Genomic DNA, 16,961 nt, shown 5'->3' with positions numbered 1-16,961 from the left:
ATCAACTCTTAATTCCTCTTTAAGTTGTGATATTATTTCTTCATGTGCATGTAGAAAATTTGTTCTTTCTTCTAGCTCTTTCAACTTATGAAACTAACCACACAGGCTCATCCATAAGAGTGCAGATACATGATCATCTTCCATACTTTTCTTTGTTTTTACAGCTTCAGTAATACTTTCTTTGCAGGGATCCCAAAAGTCATGCAACACTTTATCATCCATCTCAAGAATTTTCAAGATGGTGGGATTTGGTCTTTTCCCCTTTCTTGCAGCCTTTTGGTTTTGCATAGTTTTGCAAAAGAGTCACCAATCTCCTTGCACATAGAGATGTCTTTAAAACCTGAGGAAAGAAAGGACTGGTCTTTTATTTTTGATTTCCCCAGCAGAGTCGCCAAAAATCTGTTAGTGAACATATTTGTCCTTCTTAAGTACCTTTCAAAAATGACCCTCAAATGCCCAAATTGAAAGACAAAAACAAGAACCAACAGTTGAGTCACTTGCAATGGTGAGTGCAAGTGCTCTCTAAATTTTGATATGACGGTACAACTCCCTTCGTTGGATAAAAATGTATATTTTCTGAATATGCTTTTAATTGGAAAGCAATAAAGGCAACTAACATCTTCTCATAGCCATGACACAGATGTGAATAGCAGATTTATAATTAAGTGAATCAAGATAAGTAAAACATAGTTTAATTACCCACATCCACAAAAATATCCTTTCCAATAGATAAAAATTCTCTGGACTCTGATCGAGTCTCTCTAATGCCTCAAAGGACAAGGGGGATCAGAATACCCAGACAAAGAGCTAATAGCAAATTTCTTTCCAACATACAAATTATTTCTGTAATTAAAGTTTCAGAATTAAATGCATACATAGTTTAATGTAACAGAAAAGGCAATGAAAGGTAATCACAAGAGAAACAAAGCTCATTGTAATTAAAAGAAAATATTGACAAATGCATAGATCAACAAAATCTTCTTCATTCCATCAATGCCAAAATGTGGGCTCACAAACTCAACACTTATGAAAAATAAAATTGTGCAGTCCAGAAAACACTGCCCCCTCTTTTTTTTATAGAGGAAAGAAAAAACCAAGTAAAAACCCTGCTCTTTTCTTTCATTACATATATATAGCCTCTTTTTTTTAAAGAGAATTTCAGTTATCAATAACTAATTCTTGAAAAGATTATTAATTAATCTTTTCTTTTATCTTTTATCTTCTTCCGGACAACTCTTCTTTTTTTAACTTCAAAAATTTAATCCTTCATTGCTTTCTAAGAAATATTTGTAGAAAACGCATCTAATTATGTGTTGACAGGTGGACATATTTTTTATATCTTCAGGATAAATTATTTTGGGTCTCCATTTCAAAAGAGTCCCCACCATGAGCTTCTCATAATAATATTTTTCTCATAACTTTTTATAGACCCATACTCAGAGATCAATAACTTTTGAATGGGATAATATTTTGTCAATCACTCTAGTGAGGATTTATAAAACTAGGTTTTCTAAAACATATCAAACATTCAGCATGATCAAACAGTTTAATTAATAGTTATTCCCCCCCGCACAAAGACTAATTTTTCTATCTCAGAAAATTCGTGGTTACAGGTTGCATTGAAAATTGCAAACAGTATACATGCCAATGTTATTGGATTATTAACCTTGCTGAATTTTGAACACATACACTATGAACCTTCATCTGTTTAATCTGATGAATCTCTAAAATCTAAATTCAAACCTCTAAAATTGAACCTGTGAACCTGAACTTTGAACCTACGAACCTTGAACCTGCGAACCTTGAACCTTGAACCTTGAACCTGCAGGATTCAATCAGAAGGTTCAAAATTATAGACTTTGCCCATAATATGTTTCATTTATCACTTTGTCTTCATATTTATCTGTGCATTGAACCTTTGAACCTTGAACCTTGAACCAAAAAAAGGTTCAATGGTTCAATGTTAAACCTAAGTCATGACATTATTCCTTTGGGATGCCATAGAAAAACCTGCATAACATTTTACTGAGGACTCTGTTTCTTGTGAAATTTTAACTATAGAATAAATAAGCTAAGTAGAGAATAACCCAGAAATCATTTTTACATAGGACACATAAGACTTGGGATTTAATTGTTTGGACATATGGGTAACCCAAAAATAAAAGCATTAAAATCTCTCAGCCGACATGGAGTTTGGTTATAAAAACTGGTCATTTTGGAGAAAGGGAGGTTAAAATTATCTCTACAAAAGGATTTGTGTCATCTTTCACATCATTTGAAAAATAATAATTTCTTTGTGACTGGCAGGTAGGGGATGTCCATGAGGGTCCTTGAAAGTTTGAACAAAGGTGACCAACACTTTTAACATTAAAACATTAGCAATAGATGGTTTTTAGCTGATTATGAGGCTTTAGGCATGAGCAAAAATATAGGGGTAACAAACTGGAATACCATTAGTCATGGTATGACTGTTGGTATCCAAAATTCTGATGTTTTATTGGTTGTAACTGGAACACTAACAATCATGGTATGACTATTGGTATCCAGAATTCTTATGTTCTATATGCCTTGAAAACTATGAGGTAGTGGTTGGTGATTGTTACATAGTTGTTGAAAGAGTGAAGGAAGAACGAATAAAGACTTTTTATTTTCTTCTGCTCAACTCGGGTTTTTATGAACTTCTTTTTTGTTTTCATTTCCTCAGCCTATAGGGTCTCTTTCAGAAGTGGTATTTTATATTTTTTTAATGGTGTTATGAATTAATTGGCTTTTTCATTTGTCTGGAGTTCAGGTAGTAAGGAAGCTAGCAGTTACCGTCATTTATGTGACAAGAAGTGTTCAAACCAAAGTAGTTTAAGAGGTTGAGAGTCTAATATGTGAATGATTACCATTCCACCTTGTTGTAAGATATAACCAGGTGGAATGGGTAATGTTAGGGATATTATAATGGTAGTTTTGTGTTTTGCAGTTGAGGGTGGAGAGGGGATTGTCTCCCTTCAAAGTTGAACCTAGCATCCTCATGTGCTAGGTTAGGATATTTACTACTATCTATTAAGTCAAAAGACCCTATGTGAAGGATAGATGAATGGTGAGAGAAAGATAGTTCCACCCTCTGTTACATCACCCCCCTTGTAAATCCCTACACTCATGTATCAACAATAATTGATCTAGGGAAAAATGCAACTGAAAATGTCACCAAAATTTAATCCCAACAACATGATCAATAGCCACATACTGAACAATCTCCCACTTGAAGACTTATCAAGCTCCACGCCAAATATTCTCCCACTTGGAGATTGATTCTAGATAAACATCACTACACTTGTAGCTCCCACTAGATTGATGCACTTGGACTTGTCTTGTTTCTCATTCCCACTATTATCAAGATTAAAGACCAACATAAATTGAGTAGGAAGTTAGTTTCTCTTGATTTATTGCCTTGGTCAACATATCTATATGATTGTGGCTATTGTGTATCTTCTCCAACTTCATTTATCCATCCTCTAAAATTGAGCATATGAAATGGTACCTCGGGTGTATATGTTTCATATTGGAGTGAAGAGTTGAGTTCTTTGCAAGATGAATGACACTCTTACTATCACTACCTAACCTTCTATTCTCCTACTACTTGCTCAATTCCTCCATAAACCTATGTATCCAAATCATCTCCTCACTAGCCTTGGTAGTAGAAACATATCCTACCTATGTGGTGGAGATTGAAACAACCTTTTGCAATCATGAATGATAAATAAATATTGTTCTACCTACAATAAACACATACCCCATTGTGCTCCTCCTGCGATCAATACCTCTTGCTAGATCTGAATCGACATATCCCTATAGAATGGAGTTAAAACCTCAAAAATGTAATGACTATGTAGTAGTAACTCTCAAATACTTGAGAATCTACTTTACTACATTCCAATGTTGTTTTCCAGGATTGTTCATACACCTACTCACAACTCTTAATGCATGTCCAATATCTGGCCTTGTACACACCATGAGACACATAAAGCTACCAATTATTGAAGAGTATTGAACCTCAGACATGCATTCCATATCCTCTTGTGTCTTGGGACACATCTCCTTATTCAATTTAAAATGGTTTAGCAAAGGTGCACTAACTAGTTTTGCATCCTGCATATGAAATCTCTTCAACACCTTTTCTATGTAATCACTTTGAGATAAAGTTAATGTGTGATTTTTATTGTCTCTAGTTATTTTATGAACACTACCAGATGCTGAGAGGTGGGGTGAATCAACATACACTAAAACTTAATCATGTTTAACTTTTTACTTAACATTCATTCCATCTAGTGTATGTTGAAAGTAAACAACTAAAACCACAAAAAAAAACACATGAACACCAAGATTTTTACTTAGAAAACCCAAATTGGGAAAAAACATGGTGATAATTATCTCACTATATGATAATAGAGTTAAAATGTTTAGGCAAAAGGCCAACGAGCTCATTGCCTTGAGATGACTTCCAAGACTAAGGCGCACAACCTTAGGGAAAGATACAATAGGGACTTGCAAACACTAGAGATAGCTTCTTCATGGAAAGATATAAAACTTCTAATATAGTAACATCAATAGAATTAAATTGTAAAGAACCACGTCCATTAAAATTCTAATCAAAGTTCACTATTTAGAACACGTAAAAATCTGCCTTCATTACTACTCTGCTTTACTTTTGAACCTCTATAGTGCTTCACATTCTCTTTGCATAACTCATGCAACTTTTTTATCTCTTTCTATAATGATTCCATCCTATATATATCATCTACAACCTCAACAAAATCAATTAGGTTGGCCTAATTAGATATAACATGCAAACACAAAATAGTCAACCAAAAAAAGCCAAAGTAATACAAAAATTAAACTGAGACGTGTGAGGCATCACATCATGTCGAAACACATTCTTGTCCATCCCAAATAATTACCTATAGTGAAATCACCCACACAAACCAAAACATTTTAGTAAAAGTGCAAAGGATAAAACTAGTAATTCTCACTGATACAACTTGCTCAAACTGCAATGTGGATGACCAAGGGTACTTGTGAATGCCTCAGATAGCATCAACAAATATCTACAACACTAAATAATATCCAAGGGTACTTATTTTGTTATGTATTTTGGGTATATGGCATTACTATGCAAGTATGGATGGGTAAAAAGGTAAACTACTCATTTTTGAAAACTTTTGGCTACAAAGCATTTGTCCTTATTGACATAGAAAATAGAACAAAGATTGAGGCAGAATCTAAGAAGTGCAATTTTATTGGATATGGATTTAATGATTTTGGTTATAATTTATGGGATTATGAAAAATCACAAAATCATTAGGAGTGGAGATGTCATATTCACTGATAAGGTCATGTGTATAGATCTATTGTAGTGAACGAAACATGAAAAGGAAAACATAGAATACACAGTGCTTGATGGGATCCTAGAAAATATACTACCATCATGGCCATAAAATATTGAGCATAGAATAACAACTGGTACCTCAAACTCCTACAAGAAGTTCTAATAGGATAAGTAGATCCCCTAAATGATACTCTCCCTCATTATATTATGCATTATTGATTGGTTTTGGCTAACCAGAAAGTTATATAGAAGCAATGCAGGTTGAAACGAGAAAGAAGTGGGAGCAAGGAATGAAAGAGGAGATTGACTCTTTGATACAAAACTAGACTTGGGACTTGGTTGAATTTCCTTAAGGTAAAAGAGCATTTCCAAACAAATGCATTTATAGGATAAAGGAAGAACATGGAGGTGAGAAAATATATAAGGCTATGCTTGTGGTAAAAGGTTTTGCATAAAAAAGGGTATTGATTTTGATGAACTAATTTTTTTCCTGTTGTTAAGATGACTTCAATTCAAACAATTTAAGTCTTGTTGCTATAGAAGACTTGCATCTTGAACAATTAGATGTAAAAACAAATTTATCCATGGAGATTCGGAGGAAGAGACTTATATGCAGCAACTATAAGGATATGAGGTCAAAAGAAAGGAGGACATAGCATGTAGGTTAAAGGAAAACTTGTATGGACTAAAGCAAGCACCTTAGCAATGATATTTTAAATTTGATAGTTTTATGGTCGAACAAGATTACAAAAAATGTCATTATAATCATTGTATTTATTTTAAGAGATTGGATAATAGTAGTTATATCATCTTGTTAGTATATGTTGATGCAATGCTTGTTGTCGGATATAATATGAAACATATAAGTAAGCTTAAGAAGAAATTAGAAAAGTCATTTTCTATGAAGGATTTGGGTGCAACAAAAAAAAAGTTTGGTATGAGAATAATGTTGCAAATATAATTTTTTGTTGTCATAAATGTGAAATTTGTTGATCCAGATGTGTAACTCGGTAGAATTCTCTGGTCTAGATGCGGTATAGTACAATACATTTATAGAGGGTTAGTTATGTGATCATGCTAATGTGTGAAATCTATTTTTGGTTTCTTTATAAAGTTTATAAATATATATCATGAAGTTTCTCAAAGATTTGGTATTAATTTATGGGATCCATAGTTGATGTTCAATCATGTGTGATTGTTCTAGTGTCTATGTACAATAATGTGTTGCATTCCTATGGCTAGTGGTATTTTGGTGATACAGATTGATTATTTAGTAAATAACAAAATACATAGCATCTATCCAAAATTGTAATGCAATCTCATACTCCTTGCATGCTCCATGATTGTTCTATTCATCCTTTCAGACACACCATTCTCTTGTGGTGTTCTTGGAACCTTTTTCTAACTATGTATCACATGGTATGAATAGTAACTAACAAAGTCCTTTCTACATTATTCACCTCTATTATATAATTTGAGACACTTCAACTTATTTTCTATCTCATTCTCAACCAAATCTTTCCATTTCTTATAAGTATCAAATACATAAGATTAACCCAAGTTTTTCTAGTTTCATCATCAATTGAAGTAACATAATAAGAGCCACCAAGAGATGATATCTAAATTGGTCCCCATACATTTGAATGCACAAACTCTAACTTTTCACTCTTATTTTCCTTCCCAACTCTGAGAAATCTAAACTCTCTTTTGTTTTCCATATAAGCAATTTTCATAAAAATCTAAATCAACTTTCTTCAAACCTAGCAATAAATTTGTGGAATGGAGAATATTCATCCCCTTGTCACTCATGAGCCCAAGTCTATATTGTGTCATAAAGTTATCTATTCTTAAGGAAGCTAGGGAAATAGAATAATCAAAATTACCAATAAATAAATACAATTTACTTACCTTTCCCTCTTTTTTCTATAATCAATGATCCTTTAGTGGCCTTCCATGAATTGTCTATAAATGTAACTATGGAACCTTCACTTCCTAGTTGTCTTGCTAGAATCGGATTTCTTCTCAAATCAGGAACATGTCTCGCCTCTTTCAGCAGCCATTGAATTATATTTCATGATTTTATCTGTATGTTACTCTTTCCAACAATTTTACATGGTTCATCGTCACCCCAATAAAATTGTCCCCAATCACCTTGAACTTAGTTTAAAAAATATTTTTTATGGGGTGTGGCATGAAATGAAGCCCCTAAATCTAACACCTAGGAATCAGTAATATTATCTTTAAAGAAAGAATCAAAACATTTTCTAACACACCACCTGCTAAATTTTCTTCTTTATTATTTTCTTGTTGTCTATCTCCTTGTTTTCTTTTTTGAGACCAACAATGTTTCTTTAAATGGCCTTTCTTCCCACAATACAAACACTCTAGCCTTGCCCTAGATTTGGATCTGTCCTTCCTAGATTTCCCATGATTTGTTGGGCTCTTTCCTCTTTCCCTTTGTCTTTCCTTGTTCTCAACAATCAAAGTATTACTGGATGTCTCACCAATGCCTTTATGTTGAATTTCCTTGTTAATTAAGGATAGCACTAACAACATCATCAAACTTTAAAGTGTTTGAACAAGAGACAAATTTACTTACATTCATGACCAAGCTATTCTAGCTTTCTAGCAATGAGCACAAAATCAAGAGAGCCAGAACCTCATCATCAAAATTACTTTAATATAACTTAGTTGACTAGTGACCATATTAAACTCATTCAAATTATTAACAATTGACCCACCTTTTGGCATCCTTATATTAGTTAATGTTTCATAAGACATACCTTATTGGAGGCTAAGGGTTTTTGTATAGTTTATCTAATTTCGCCATCAAATCTACCATTATTGTTTCTTTTTTCATATTGAAAGCCACCAATGATGTCAAGCATAGCCTTATTATTTCTAGTGTCTTCTTATTAAGAACCTCCCATTGTGATTTTTTCATAGTTGTCAACTTCTTTTCTTGTCTACCCAATAGTAAATAAAGATCCTTCTGATATAAATAATATTTCATTTACATCTTCCATAGCCAAGTTTTGATCATTGAACTTATCAACATTAAGCTTGCCTTCTTCTATCATTGCTCCCACTCAAATATGAAAACTCCTACCAAATGATAGAAAAAAAATACATGACTCTAATACCAATTGTTAGGGTTTAAGGCAAACTAGAGCAATAAACAATATTAAATATAATGAAAAATAAGAGAGGAAATTATAACAAATCATAATAATGCAAAGATGGAATATGGCTCTATGTTTGTGTGGGTGTTTTGTTAGGGCCGACATGGCCTAGCCTGTGTCATGCACTCTGCTTGCTTCATTCCGAGGGGGAGTTTGCTTGCTTGTTGGGGGTCGGTTTTTGCTTGCCCGTGGTCGGGTTTTCTGGGTTGGCACGGGGTTTTTTTGAAACCCTTTTCTATTTCTTCTACTCTGGGTTGTCGTTGGGGGTGTGTGGGGTTTTGGGGTTGGTTTTTCCACCCCTCTTATTTTTCTTCTTTTGGTATTTTTCTCTGTATCCATGGAGAATAGAGGATTATCCTCTTCTCAGATGATCTCTAGAGATCTAGATATGGTGGATCCATCTCATTTGATGCATGCATGTGGAAAGGAACACATTTGTAATTCCCAATCAGGGACAGGTGTCTCTTCTTAGAAAGAGCCTTTTCGCATGAAAAAGGTGAATGGTTGTTTGGAGAGATCCCAAGATCGTCCAGTTCTAGTTATTCAACTTGAGAAAATTTTGGAGGATGTTGAATATTGGTGTAATCATGCTCTCATATGAAAATTTATCAGTCTTCGCTTCTCTATACATGTTTTAGAGTCTTGGTCACGCCGTGTCTGGAATCCTGAAGGAGGCATGGAGCTACTTATCGCAGCCAATAACTATTTTCTAGTTATTTTTTCCAACCTGGCAGATAGGAACAAGGCTTTTGAGGGTGGCCCTTATTTTTTAACCAGGTGGGACTCTTTATCAAACCTTGGCATATTGACTTTAATTCTGTTGAGGAGCTTCCCTCATGTGCCCATGTGGATTCGATTATCGAGGCTTCTGTTGGAATTATGGAGAGAAGATATTCTTCACTCAATCTCATTGCTTCTTGGTAACCCTATGGGTTTGGCTTCACAAACTCAAGATCGAAAGGTAATTTCCTACGCTCGTATATGTGTAGAAGTTGATTTAAATAATCCTTTTCTAGATTATATGGAAATATGTTTCAGGACATCTTCTAGAATCCAACAGTTGGACTATGAGACCCTACCATTTAGATGCAAAATTTATCATAAATATGGTCATTTACAGCGGAGATGTCCTAGAAATAAATCTTCTAAATTGGGTGTTTCTAATCCTCCTCACTTTGTTCTAGGGGAAGATAAGGGGAAAGCCCCTATGAATAATGGTCCTGCTGATAAAGATGGCTTCATTCCTGTCAAACCTCGAAATAAAGACAAAGGAAAGAAGAGAACCTAGTTGGATAGGCAAAATGATGTCACCCTAAATAGGTTTGATGTTCTAAATGATTTGGTCCAAGAGGAAGGAGTTCCAGTTGAAATGTCCTTGGGTGCCCAATTTTAGCATGAGGTGTTGGATGGGGATTCCAAGAAAGAGGGTCAGGCCCTATCTTTGGAGAATCAACAAGATGTTCGGATTTTCCTTCCCATGTTCTAGACAACAAAGATTCTAGTGGGTCGCAGGTCCCTGAAGGTGCAGTGGTCATGGTGTCTACTCCTCCTTCCACTATAGTGGCCTCAGGTTCTATGAGGAGTAACAAAGCCTTGCTTATTTTAGGCTTGCAGTAGAAGACCCTCAAAAAGGGTTCTTTAGACAAACCTTTAAGGAGTGGACAAAAAATGGATCAGGAAAAGGTTAAGCTTATTGGTGATACTTTGGTTGAGTCGAGGTCTATGAATCCCATTGATTCCCACTTCTCTCAACCACATAAATGATTGTGCTCTCACAGAATGTAAAGGGGTTGAACATCATCCCTAGACAAAAGGTTGTTCACAGATTAATTGACTCTAAGTCTCCTAATGTTGTTTTTATTCAGGAAACCAAACTTTCAGTGGATGGTTTGGCTAGTTGTGCTTTGCGTGTCTGGCCCCAGGGCCTTTGGCAAGGAGTGAGCTCTCATGGCCGTTCAGGGGGGGTTGCTTGCTTCTGGAACCCGAGGAAAGTTTCCCCTTTGTGGTGGTTTTCTAGAAGGTCTTCCATTTCTATGGTCACTTCTAGCTTTGAGACTAGAGAAACATGCCTCCTCTCTAGTATTTATGCTCCTACTGATCATGTGGGTAAGTCACATCTTTGGACTCACATACATCTTATTCGAGCTCAAGATCCTTTTCTCCCCTGGATTTTGGCTGGAGATTTAAATTTCGTTACTAGTTTCAAGGAAAAGTGAGGTGGGTTATTCAGTCTTGATCCTTCCTCAAATTTACTCAGAGATAATATTGGTCTCTTGAATCTCATTTATGTGAAGCCAATTAATGGTGTCTTTACATGGAATAATAGAGGAGTGGTGTTGAGGCTATCTCTGAAAGTCTTCATAGATTTTTGGTTTCCTGCTATTGGGTGCATGATAGGTGGTCCACAAGTTGAAAAATTCTTGATTGGACGGTTTCTGATCATTGGCCTATTAATCTTTCTATTACATCTTTTAGAACATCCAAAAATCCCTCTTTCAAATTTCAATTGATGTTGCTTCATGATCAGTTGTTGAATGATCTTATGGTTGATTGGTGGTATGAAGGGGTGCCTACCCACGGGCAAGCTATGTACACCTTTGGGAAGAGATTACAACATGTGAAATACAGGTTGAAGAGGTGGAAAAAATAATGTTTTTGGAATCTGGATAGATACAAGATGGATGAGGTTACGCGTCAAATTAGGGATCAAGGAATGGTTGTGGAGCTTAGTATGGTTGAGTCCCTTGCTCTTAAGGACTTAGAAGAGTGGGAGTTGCATGAGGAGATTTTCTGGAAACAAAAGTCTCATGTGGATTGGCTCCAAGAAGGTGATAGAAACACAGCTTTTTTTCATACTTTTATTGAGGCTCGGAGGTATGGTAACTCTATTACCTCTCTCATTTCTTCAAAAGGGCCTCATATTTCAACTAAAGAAGAAATTGCTATGGAAGTTGTCAGTTATTTTTCTAATTTGTTTACCAAAGAGGATCCTGAAGTTATGGTGGAAGAGAGGGCCATCTTGAACTGTATTCCCCCTCTTGTCTCTATTGAAATGAATGATGCTTTCTTGCACCCCATTTTGTTGTCTGAACTTGAGGGGGTTGTGTTTCAAATGAAAAAAGGCAAGGCTCCTGGCCCTGACAGGTTTCCTATTGAGTTTTTTCAGGAATTTTGGGAGATTATAAAGTATGATCTTCTAGATGTGGTTCAGGAATCTCATAGGAATAAACAAATGCTCAAATCTATGAATTCTACCTTCTTGGCTCTCGTTCCTAAGAAGGAAGGGGCTAATAGCTTGGATCAGTACAGTGTTAGCATTTTTAGTTTGTTGGCATTTTGCATATAGATTGAATTAATGATATGTTGTCATTGATGTCAGTTGAACTGGTAACGGTATTCATGTTATTGCTGATATTGTTGTTTTGTATATTGGCTAGTAACTGGTAAGAAGATCTTTGTGGAAGATGTTGTAAACTGGTATGTAAAGTTTGTAAGTTGAACCAGTAAACCGGTGTAAAGGGTTAAACCTTTCTATGCAATGTAACTAGTAAACCCTATCAGTTGTTAAACCCTAACCGATCAAGTTTGTTGGTTTATTATCTGATGAGCGGTAATGATGGAGACATGTGTGATCATTATATGAGGATAAGTTCAAATTGTTTTGGTGTGTTTGTTTGTCTGTTTGTTGTCTAGGGAAGGAGCAAAGTGGATTGCATCTAATGCATAGCGCATGATGAGTTACAAAGTCCAATGAAGCGGTGATCATGGAGCGGTTGGAATTTTCTTGAAGAATGTGAAGAGATTGTTATGATTTCTAACGGTCAAGATTGTACCGACTTGTTTGTAATCTCGATGATGAGAATTAGGTTTTTGTTGTGTTACCGCCCTAATTTATTTGTATTTCAGGTCAATGAAGTTGTTTGTAAAAGTTGTTGGCAAGATTGGCAGAAACCTGTTGAGTGTGTAGCTGCCTAACCGATGAATGGATCTGCAGTTTGAGTAAAGGCAGATTGAAGCTTAAAAGGATCTGATCAAGCAAATGTAGTGTTATTCAGATAGATCAAGAAAACCTGTTGTTTTCTAACAATTACAACAGAAGTGAAATCCCTTAACTGGGTAAGCTCTAACAAGCTTGGTTACTTATTAAATCCTCTAAAAAGGCGGTCCATTAGCTTGGATTCTTAAATCCTCCAACAAGGTTACTCCTAACAGGGTATTGTTCTTTTCATCAAGGCATATTTGTAAAGCCCTTAACCGGGTGATTCCTAACCAGAATTAGTTCTTAACAGGACTTATTGTAAAGCTTTAATAGGCTTGGCTCCTAATAGAGCAAACTTCAGAAGAGTTCAGATAGCTATCATTGTGAGTCTCATCTCATTGTGGTTTTTACATATTTGGGTTTTCCACGTATAAACATTTGTGTCAAGAGGTGAATGTTTTTGTAGTTATGATCTTATTTGTTGATTTGATTAACTTCTGATAAGGCATGATAACTAGAAGCATTGAGAGATGAATATGTTGAGATATGATTAAGAATTGTTGATGTTTACAATATTGGAGTTGTTTACTATTAAGTTGTCATAACAGTCAGACCAGTTGATGTCAAGTATTCTTATGAATATTGATCTTAACTGTGATATGTTTACTTTGTTTGATTGAATTTGAGTTTGGGAACTTTGTATCAGTTTTTTAGTATACTGATTCACCCCCCCCCCCTCGGCTCTCAGTATTCTACCAGATACTCATTCTTTCATCATACCATCAATTGGTATTAGAGCATCTCAGGTCCTCTTTAATCTAAAAGCCTAACAACTTGAGGAAAATATCTTGTAGATCATGATGAAGAAAGAAGGTTCGAAGTTCAACAAAGATAAATATATAATATGGAGTGACAGAATGAAGATTTACATTAAGAGTCTTGGTAGTCAGTATTGGGATCATATAGAAACTAAGTATATTACACCGACTGGAACCCTGACTGTTGATCAGAAGAAAGAACAACAAGAAAATCATCAAGCATTAGAGGCTATTATCAGTTCCCTTTCTGATGCTGAATATGTAGATGTTCATGGTCTTGAAACTGCATATGAAGTATGGAAAAAAATTGAAGAGATTTATAGCAGTGATGAACATGTTAAGATTGCTAAAGAGGAGAGTCTAAGAGGAAACTTTGATGACATGAGAATGTCTAAAGGTGAGAATATCCAGCAATATGGTCAAAGGATAAAAGAGATAGTTGGTGAAATAAAGAGTGCAGGAGGGAAAGTGGAAGATGTCATAGTGATCAGTAAGGTACTGAGAACCCTGCTACTAGTCTATGTTATTCGAGTTGCATCTATTCAGGAGCTGAAATCCATTGACAAGACAAAGGTATTTCTTGACTATATTTTTGACAAACTTGCTGCTTTTGAATTAAATGGCTATGATAGTAGTGTGCAAAAATCAGAATCTGCATTTCGAGCTTTTGTCTCTAACCCATCTGTGAGAAGAAGTAGAGATATCGGCCATAGCTATGAATCTAGATCTAGCAAAGATGTTGATGATTAAGACAGCTTAGTGGAACTTGAAGCATTGTTGGGAAAATGACTTCCTAGAGGCACTGGTAAATATAGAGGTAAGCTACCTTTAAAATGTTTTGCATGCAACAAGATTGGTCATATAGTAGCTAATTTCCCTAATGGTGAAAAGGAATACAAGAGAGACAAATTTAAGAAGTATAAGGGTAAAGAAAAGAGAGATTGTCTTGTAGCTATTGACAATGGTATTACTGATGAAGAATCTGATGATGATGCTAGTGAAGATATTGTGTTTGTAGCTATTAAGGAAGAAATATCAGATCAGAAGGCACTAGTATCCACGATGGATAACTCTAATGATTGGATCATTGATAGTCGTTGTTCACATCACATGACCGGTGATCGGAGAAAATTTCTTTCCTTGACGGAATTTGATGGTGGTGTTGTCAGATTTGGCAATGACTCACAATGTATGGTTAAAGGTAAGGGAGTTATTTCTCTTAATGGGAAGAGAAGTGTTGATGATGTCTATTGGGTTGAAGGCCTAAAGCACTATCCTTTGAGTGTGGTACAAGTTAATGACAGAGGATACCCACTGGAGTTTAGAAATGGTATGTGCAAAATCTTTGACAACAAAGGTGAATTGATTGCAACCGGAAAATAGACCAGAGGTAATCTATTTCATCTTAATCCTAAAGTTAGCAACTGTTTGATTGCAAAGATAGATGATAATTGGCTTTGGCATAGGAGATTTTGTCATATAAATTTTGACAATATTGTTAAAGTGAGCAAGTCCAAGACAGTAAGAGGTTTGCCTCAGCTAAACAAATCAGTTAATGCTCTTTGTAAAGAATGCTAGTTAGGAAAGATGACTTCTTCAACTTTCAAGAGCAAGTCCTTCTCAGAAGAGCACTTGTTAGATTTGGTTCATACAGATCTATATGGATCAATAAGAACAAGAAGCATTCAAGGTGATAAATATTTCATGATCTTCATTGATGATTGTTCTAGGATGATGTGGGTCACATTCTTAAAGGATAAGAATGAAGCTTTTGGTAAATTCAAGGCATTCAGGGCCTTAGCTAAGAAAGAGAGTGGCAAAAAGATAAAATGTCTGAGAACAGATCAAGGGGGTGAATTTACTTCTAAGGAATTCACTAAGTATTGTGATGAGAATGGTATCAAGTGGCATCTTTCTACACCAAGGACACCACAATAGAATGGTATAGCAGAGAGAAACAATCGGTCAGTGGTTGAAGCTGCTAGGACTATGTTGATACAAGGAGGTGTAGCAAAAAAAATTTTGAAATAAGTTGTAAGTACAACTGTCTACACAATGAACCGAGTTCTGGTGAAAAGTGGCAAGGACAAGACCCCTTATGAATATTGGTATGGGAGATTACCTGATGTTAGCTATTTTAAGATATTTGGAAGCAAATGTTTTATTAAAAGAGGTGATTACATAAGAAAGATTGAAGCTAAGAGTGATGAAGGCATATTTCTTGGCTATTCCACCAAGAGTAAGGCCTATAAATGGTTCAACAACTGGACACGGAGAATTGTTGAGAGTGTTGATGTTCATGTAGATGAATGTCCTAAAGTCTCTGAAGGAACTAGTTCAGAGAAAAAGGATGAAGATCCTTGTATTTTGCTTTGGAACATGGAACTATTCAATCAGAAACTGGTAAAGAAAATCCTAATGTACTTGTTCAACCAGAACAAATAAATTCAGAAGAAGATGATAATGAAGAAGCTGAACCTGAAGAGAATGATCATGTTATTCCTAGGTATGTGAGACTGAATCACAGTCCTAAATAGATTATTGGGGATAAGGATGTTGGAGTACTAACTAGAAGGAGAATAAGAGAGAACTCTTGCATGATCTCCACCTTTGAACCTAGAAGTGCTAAGGAGGCATTTGATGATGTTCATTGGGTTAAAGCTATGGAGGAGGAATTGGATCAAACTGAGAAGAACAACACTTGGACCCTAGTACCCCGACCGGTAAACAAGAATGTTATAGTTACTAAATGAGTGTTCAGAAACAAGTTAAATGAAGATGGTGTTATATTTGACAACAAAGCAAGATTAGTCTACGAGGGTTATGCACAAGAAGAAGGAGAAGATTATGGAGAAAATTTTGCACCAGTAGCAAGACTGGAATGTGTCAGATTTTTACTTGCATTTGCAGCTCATAAGAAGTTCAAGGTATACCAGATGGATGTTAAGATTGCATTTTTTAATGGGATATTGGAAGAAGAGGTTTATATAGAGCAGCTTGATGGTTATGCATTGACAGATAAGGAAGACATGGTATGAAAATTGCATAAAGCTTTGTATGGATTAAAGTAGGCACCCAGAGCATGGTATGAATGACTTCATACACATCTGATGAAGATAGGCTTTGCTAGAACCAGTGATGACAACAACATTTATCTCAAGTCTGAAGGAGATGAAATACTGGTCAGTGAAGTATTTGTTGATGACATTATATTTGGAGGTAATGATGACATGAGCAATAGTTTTGCAGATGAAATGAAGACTGAGTTTGAGATGTCATTAGTAGGAGAAATAAAAAAATTCATAGGCTTGCAGATACAGCAAATGAAGAATGGTATTTTCATTACTCAATCTAAGTATGTGAAAGAGGTTTTTAAGACTTTTGGTATGAGTGACTGTAAACCAGTTGGAACCCCAATGGTTACAGGTTTTAAGTTGTCCAAGGAAGATGCATCTAAATCTGTAGATGAAAAGGAATACAGGTCAATGATTGGAAAATTACACTATGTTGTTCACAGTCGACCAGATATTACCCATGCAGTTGGTATTGTTGCTAGATTTCAAAAGAATCCAAATGAAGCACATCTGATGGAAACCAAGAGAATTTTT

This window comes from Cryptomeria japonica, chromosome 5 (assembly GCF_030272615.1).
Source record: "Cryptomeria japonica chromosome 5, Sugi_1.0, whole genome shotgun sequence".
NCBI lineage: Eukaryota > Viridiplantae > Streptophyta > Pinopsida > Cupressales > Cupressaceae > Cryptomeria > Cryptomeria japonica.
Note: the sequence above shows the minus strand (reverse complement) of the source record.